Consider the following 7,362-nt stretch of genomic DNA (forward strand, 5'->3'; position numbering starts at 1 on the left):
TGCCATTCAATTTATTGCAGAGTTATAGATCGTGATCAATGTTTCTGGTTTCTGGTTCCGGCAGACTAAACTAAAGCAGCCTAATTGTGGGTTGAAAGATAAATTAGGCGTATGCCTGGCTAAATAGATGAGTCTTTAGTATGAACTTAATCTACCTCCTTTTGTGGATTTTGATATTCCTCGATTTATATAACTATTAACAGGCCAGAATTTTGTGATCATAATGAACGCAATGGAATATAGCATGGTAGAAGGTCACTTAAGTACTGCAGAGCTAGACCATTCAAAGCTTTGTATGTAGTTAATAGAATGTAAAAATTTATGCAAAATTTAACAGGTAGCCAATGTAACGATGATAAAATGCCCCAGGGATCAGTTTTAGGGCCTCTGCTTTTTTATTTTTACTTAACTTTTGTTTGGTTTGACAATTCCTCATTTACATAGACAAAGTGGTAGTGGTCTGCTAATTAGGACCTAAACCATGCTAATGCAACTCCACAAATGCCAACATAATTCTCTATCCTATTCAAGAGAATGTTGTGATCTATCATGTCGAATGCAGCACTAAGATCTAAAAGAAGTGAAATGCAGCCGCGATCAGATGATAAGAGCAAGTCATTTGTAACTCTGATAAGTGCAGTCTCTGTACTGTGATGAGGCCTAAAACCTGACTGAAATTATTCGTATATACCATTTCTCTGTAGACATTAACATATTTGGGAGGATACTACCTTTTCTAGTATTTTCGGTCTATAATTAGCTAGTTCTCCAGGTCAAGTTGTGGCTTCTTAATAAGCGGTTTGATAACTGCCATTTTAAAGTTTCTTGGGACATGTCCTAAGGATAGCGAGGAGTTAATAATATTAAGAAGAGGTTCTGAAATTACAGAAGATACCTCTTTTAAGAGCTTAGTTGGTATTGAATTTAACAAACATGTTGTGGCTTTTTATGTTTCTATAAGTTTTTTGCATAATTCCAATTTTATTTCATATTATTTCAATTTCATCTGTAAAGAAATTCATGAAGTCATCACTCTTGTTCTGCCACGGAATATCTGGTTCTGTTGAGGCTTTATTCCTAACCAATTTAGCCACAGTACTGAATAAACACCTAGGATTGTTGTGGTTATTTTCTATGAGTTTACTGAAATATGCTGACCTGGCAGCTTTTAGTGCCTGTCTAGCTACAGACACTATCCTTCCATGGATCATTAAATACTTCTAATTTTGTATTCTTCCACATGTGCTCCATTTTCTGAGCTGCTCTCTTGAGCGCATGAGTGTGATCATTTTACCATGGTGCAGGGCTTATTTCTTTAATTTTCTTTAATCAAAGTGGGTCGACACTATCAAGAGTGCTAGAGAAGACTGCATTTTGTTTTGTTATTTCATCAAGTTCTTCTGGGCTTTGGGGTTTATTGAGTGTATGAGATAGATTTGAAAGATTGTTAGTGAAGCTATCTTTATTGGTCGAAAGAATAGTTTTACCTGAATGATAGCGTGGTGTAGATTGAGTAAAATTAGCTGATCGCAGCATACAAGAGACAGGGTAATGATCCGGGATGTCATCGCTCTGCTGCAGAATTTCTATATTATCAACATCAACTCCATATGACATTAAATCTAGTGTATAATTATGGCGATGAGTTGGTGCTGTTACATTTTGTTTGACTCCAAGAGAGTTGAGAATATCGCTAAATGCTAATCCCAATGTGTCATTTTCATTATCTAAGTGAATGTTGAAGTCACCAACAATTACAAGTCTATCTTCAGTAACTACAATATCTGATAAAAAATTTGCAAATTCACCAAGGAAATCATATAATCATATAATAATTTTTTATTTATATCTGACGGTGTCACATTAAGCGTTATTAGTTCAAAAGTCTTTTATATCCTGTCCTCTAAGTAACACCAAAAACTTCACTGTAAATCGTAGCAACACCTCCTCCTCGACCCTTCAGACGAGGCTCATGTTTATAACAATAACCTGGGGGAGTAGATTCATTTAAACTAATATATTCATCAGGTTTAAGCCAGGATTCAGTCACAGAGCGCATCCAATCTATGATCTGTAATCATTTCATTAACAATTAGTGCTTTGTTAGAAAGAGATCTAATATTTAGTAGCCCTTTTTATATTTGATGTTTATCTTTAATTAGTTTGTTTTGTTCAAGTTTGACCTTAATCACATTTTTTCTAAATTATTTAGTGAGGGTTTTGTGGTTGGTAGTTCGGGAAGCTTTAAATGCAACTGTTTGAATATTATATGGAAATATTTAATTCTGCTTTATCTGATAGTTGATTTAATGTGAATATGTGTATAAACCCGAGGAAATGTACATCTGCTGGACTTATATAAATATGTCCTTATCTTTATGCTCTTGCATTGTTACTTTATATTATTCAATTATTCTGTTATGCATTTACTCTCATATGTTAACACAGGAGAACACAAACATTTCGGCTTTACTGCCTTCTTCAGTGTGTGATTTCATTATACAACTGGACAGAATTCTTTTGTGTATGATCACTTTCAGGTGTAGGCCTTAAATGCTAATCATAGGTACTTGGAACACATAACAAGCATAATTATTTCATAAGTTGTTTTCACAAGCTTGTTAATTGAACCAGACATTAATAGAGTGCAGTCATCCAGTCTGATGGCTTGGGGGAAGAAGCTGTTACACAGTCTGGCCGTGAAGGCCCGAATGCTTTGGTACCTCTTGCCAGATGGAGTTTGTGTGAGGGGTGTGTGGGGTCATCCACAATGCTGGTTGCTTTGTGGATGCAGTGCTTTGTGTAAATGTCTTTGATGGAGGGAAGAGAGATCTTCTCAGCTGTCCTCACTATCCTCTGCAGGGCTTTGCGGTCCGAAATGGTGCAAGTCCCAAACCAGGCAGTGATGCAGCTTCTCAGGATGCTCTCAAAAAAAATGTAGTGAGGATGAGGGTGGGAGATTTACTTGTCTCAGCCTTCGAAGAAAGTAGAGACACTGCTGGGCTTTCTTGGTAATAGAACTGGTGTTGAGGGACCAGGTGAGGTTCTCTGCCAGGTGAACACCAAGGAATTTGGTACTCTTGACTATCTCCACAGAGGAGCCGTCGATGTTCAGTGGAGAGTTGTCACTCTGTGCTCTCCTTAAGTCAACAACCATCTCTATTGTTTTGTCCACATTCAGAGACAGGTTGTTGGCTCTACACCAGTCCGTTAGCCGCTGCACCTACTCTCTTTATGCTGACTCATTGTTTTTGCTGATGAGACCCACCACGGTTGTGTCATCGGCGAACTTGATGATGTGGTTCGAGCTGTGCATTGCTGCACAGTCGTAAGTCAGCAGAATGAACAGCAGTAGACTGAGCAAACAGCCCTGGGGGCCCCAGTGCTCAGTGTGGGGGTGGTGGAGATGCTGTTCCCGATCCGGACTGACTGAGGTCTCTCAGTCAGGAAGTCTAGGATCCAGTTGCAGAGTGAGGTGTTCAGGCCCAGTAGGTTCAGCTTTCCAATCAGGTGCTGAGGAATTATTGTGTTGAATGCTGAGCTGAAGTCTATGAACAGCATTCAAACGTATGTGTCCTTTTTTAGCTAGGTGGGTGAGAGCTAGATGGAGGGTGGTGGTGATGGCGTCATCTGTTGAACGGTTTGAACGATATGCGCACTACAGTGGGTCTAGTGAGGGGGAACAGCTGGGTCTTAATGTGCCTCATGACGAGCCTCTAGAAGCACATCATGATGATGGGTGTGCGTGCGATGGGTACATATACCAATTACAGTAAACAACGTACACAAAACAATTTACAAATCAAATGTACACATACTTACACAACACAATAATTATATACAATGTACAGTAAACAATACACACAATATACAATACAATAAGTAGGAGTATATGAAATATATATATATCTATGAAGTAGTATATTGAGGAGAATATGTTGACAGTCCAGTGTGAGATTATAGATGAATAAAGTGCAGTGCTAATTATTGATCCTGATAGACTGTGAGTGATGTCACTTCCCAAGACAAACACGCCCCATAGCATAATCCCACCCTTGACCCTGATTGACAGGTTTCCCTGTAAGGCATCGGAAATGGAAATACTAAGGGAATTAGTATTCCATTTGAGTTTTGGCTGGCTATATACGCGACGCTGAGAAAGTGAAAAAGCAGACGTGGTAATTGAAATTGCTATTTAAATATGACAGGGCCAAAACTCGTAAGATATGGGAAACACAGTTGCAAACGGACTTTGCTTTTCCATTTGAAATTTGGCAGTCACTGTGCGTTCGCTTAAACGAAAATGCAAACCGTAATGCGCGATTCACAATTGCGTTTGGATTATGTCACATTTTATGCGTCCACAATTTGAAAACGCAATTGCAAATACAATTTGCAATTCCTTTTGAATAATGTCCGGAATATCAGTCCATAGATAAGTATTCACGGAGTTTAATTTCATTTTTGTGACGTGTTTCTGAAATTTGCTCGTGGCGACAGAGACTGCTAAAAGCTCACCCTTTTTATTTTCTTTATTTTACAAAAGCACAAGATTTTGTTGTTATTGTGAGTGTACACAAATAAAAGTAGACCCTTTATAGTCTCTAATGATGTCTTACACTTATCTGTATACCCAAAAATGACGGAGTATTTTAAGTTGTTTCTGCTGTAATGAAGAAAATTTCCAGCAGGATGCGCCGGTGTATCCGTCGACCCCAGAGGGCTAAATTACTAATTTGGCCCTAGAAAATTACTTGTCTTCAAAGACAAATGACAACTTGAGATTGACAGAAAGAGATGTGGATGGCCAGATGTACAACTAAACAAGAGGATAAGTACATCAGTGTAACATCTGCTCCCTCCAACCAACAGAGGGAGCCCTCACCTGAATACTGACATCACTCAATTTCTTCTACAGTCAGTTCCTGTTTGATATATATAAAGAGCCATGCTTTCCACTAACACTTTGTGAAGTATTGCCAGTTTTTCCTGCCTTACTGAGCGTTCTCTCCATTGCTATTGTTTTTGCCTCTTGTTATGCCCTTTTGCCTCGTGGCTTACTTGGACTGCCTATTTTTGTTCACTGAACCCAGCCTGCATCTTTGACCATTGCTTTGCCTGTCGTTTTGGATTTTCTGCTTCAATAAAACTTCTGCATATGGATTCTCAACAAAAGCCCAGTCTGAGTTCATTACAATCAGAGTCTCAAGTTTGAGAAATAGATGCCTCACATGTCCTTTATTGAACTATAGCCTCTCAACACCAGTTTCATGTACAACAGTAAAGTGAAGACTCAGGGGTGCAGGCCTTAAGGGAATAATTGCAAAGAAAAAGCCACTTTTGAAAAAGAAAAAAACAAAAAGATAAGGTTAGAGTGGGCAAAGAAATACAGACATTGGACAACAGATAATTGGAAAAGAGTGTTATGGATCTTACCCCCTTTGAGCTTTTGGGATCAGCTAGACTGTAAGGTGCATGAGAAGTGCCCGACAAGACAGTCACATCTATGGCAAGTGCTACAGGAAGCGTATCTGGACAAACTGACAGCTAGAATGCCAAGGATCTGCAAAGCTGTTATTGCTGCACGTGGAGGATTTTTTGCTGAGAACTCTTTGAAGTAGTTTAGGAAGTTCAAAACATTATTTTAAAATTGTAATAGTAATTTTTTACGTAATTAATGTCCTGAATATACATTGTGATCCGTTGAATGCCACTTTGGTGAATAAAAGTACCAATTTCTTTCCATAAGAGCAAAATCTGTACATTATTCCAAAGTTTTGGCTGCCAGTGTGTGTGTGTGTGTGTGTGTGTGTGTGTATATATATATATATATATATATATATATATATATATATATATCCTTCTTCAATCTGAACCTATTTTAAACATTAGAGTTATTTATTTTTTACGCTATAGACAAAATCCCAGCAAAACTATCATCTTTCCACAAACAAATACTTTTGTCTTGGTCTTTAATCTGCCAAGAAAGGAATGTAAATTTGCAAACTGGTGTAAAATATGACTGAAATCTTGTGTTCAACGATCCTAAAACAGGATAATTATTATGGTGGTCATTTGTTTTTTTACCTTTTAACTGTTATAAAGCCACAAAGCACCCAATCCCCAAAAAGTTCCTTTAATCAATTTTGGTCTGGAGATTTCATAGTAGACACACGGCAATTATTGTGCGAATCAGACATACGGCGTAGGAGGAGGTTATGAATTATGCAAATTATTGTGCAACTTTTCACGATGGTAAAGAAATCAGAGATATATACAGTTTGTTCGTCTTGCGCCAAGGAATAAAACAATGTAAGAGACTTGAGTGTGCGACACACGGTTAACATATACATGATCACTATAGCATCACCTTGAGGCCGATTGGGCCGAAAATTATGTATGCTGTAGTACTCTGGGGGACTACCTTCCCTGAAAGTTTCAGGTCTCTACAACTTACGGTTTGGTCTGCATGATCAGTTTTAGGGCAGAATAATAAAAAAATTATAATAAATATAGCTGCAAGCAGTGATACCAGGGTCAAGACTATTATCAGCACCATGAGCAGCAAACAAACAAGATTTATTTTAAAAAAAACTAAAAATATCTAGTTCTTAGAATTTCTGTTCTGAAGCTGGTTATCATACAGGAAAGTGTTCAAGAGTTATAAGACAAAATAGCTATTTTACTATCTCTTGACCAGTAGGGTGCAGTGCTCCAAAACTCTGCAGGTAACTACAGGGTCTAATGGTGATGATACATACCAAGTTTCATCCAAATCCCTAAAAGTGTTGCAGAGATACAGCTTCAAAATTCTGTGAATACATTTTTGTTGTGAGATGCAGGCCAATTTTCATGCAAAACAGTCTAGTGGGAGTTAAAAAAGTAACTTTTCAAAACATTTAAAAATGGCAGAAAGGAAGTTTGCTCGATCATGACATAATTGGGATCATTGTTCTTGGAATGAACCACGGAATCTATCAAGACCAGTCTCTATTTTTGAACACAAGGTGGCACTGTCCTGAAACATTTTGAGTCCCTTCAGAGCATGGTGCCAAAGACACATACCGAGTTTCGTAACGATATGCCAAGTCGTTCGTAAAATACAGCATTTTATGACTAAATTCAAAATGGCCAATGTCCAAAATGGCCAACATAGGAAAATGTGGTATCGTTTGACTCGGAATGTAGCACTTGATCTAAAGAGACAATTTTCAATATTTTTGGTGAATGTGTTCAAGAGTTAAAAAAAAATTGTTTTGCTCTCTCCTGGCCAGTAGGAGGCAGTGTGCTTCAGGTTTGAACCCCTAATAAAATTATTACAATAGGGTTTTAGCCCTTCGGGCTTGAACTCCTAATAATAAT

This window comes from Xyrauchen texanus, chromosome 11 (assembly GCF_025860055.1).
Source record: "Xyrauchen texanus isolate HMW12.3.18 chromosome 11, RBS_HiC_50CHRs, whole genome shotgun sequence".
Lineage (NCBI taxonomy): Eukaryota > Metazoa > Chordata > Actinopteri > Cypriniformes > Catostomidae > Xyrauchen > Xyrauchen texanus.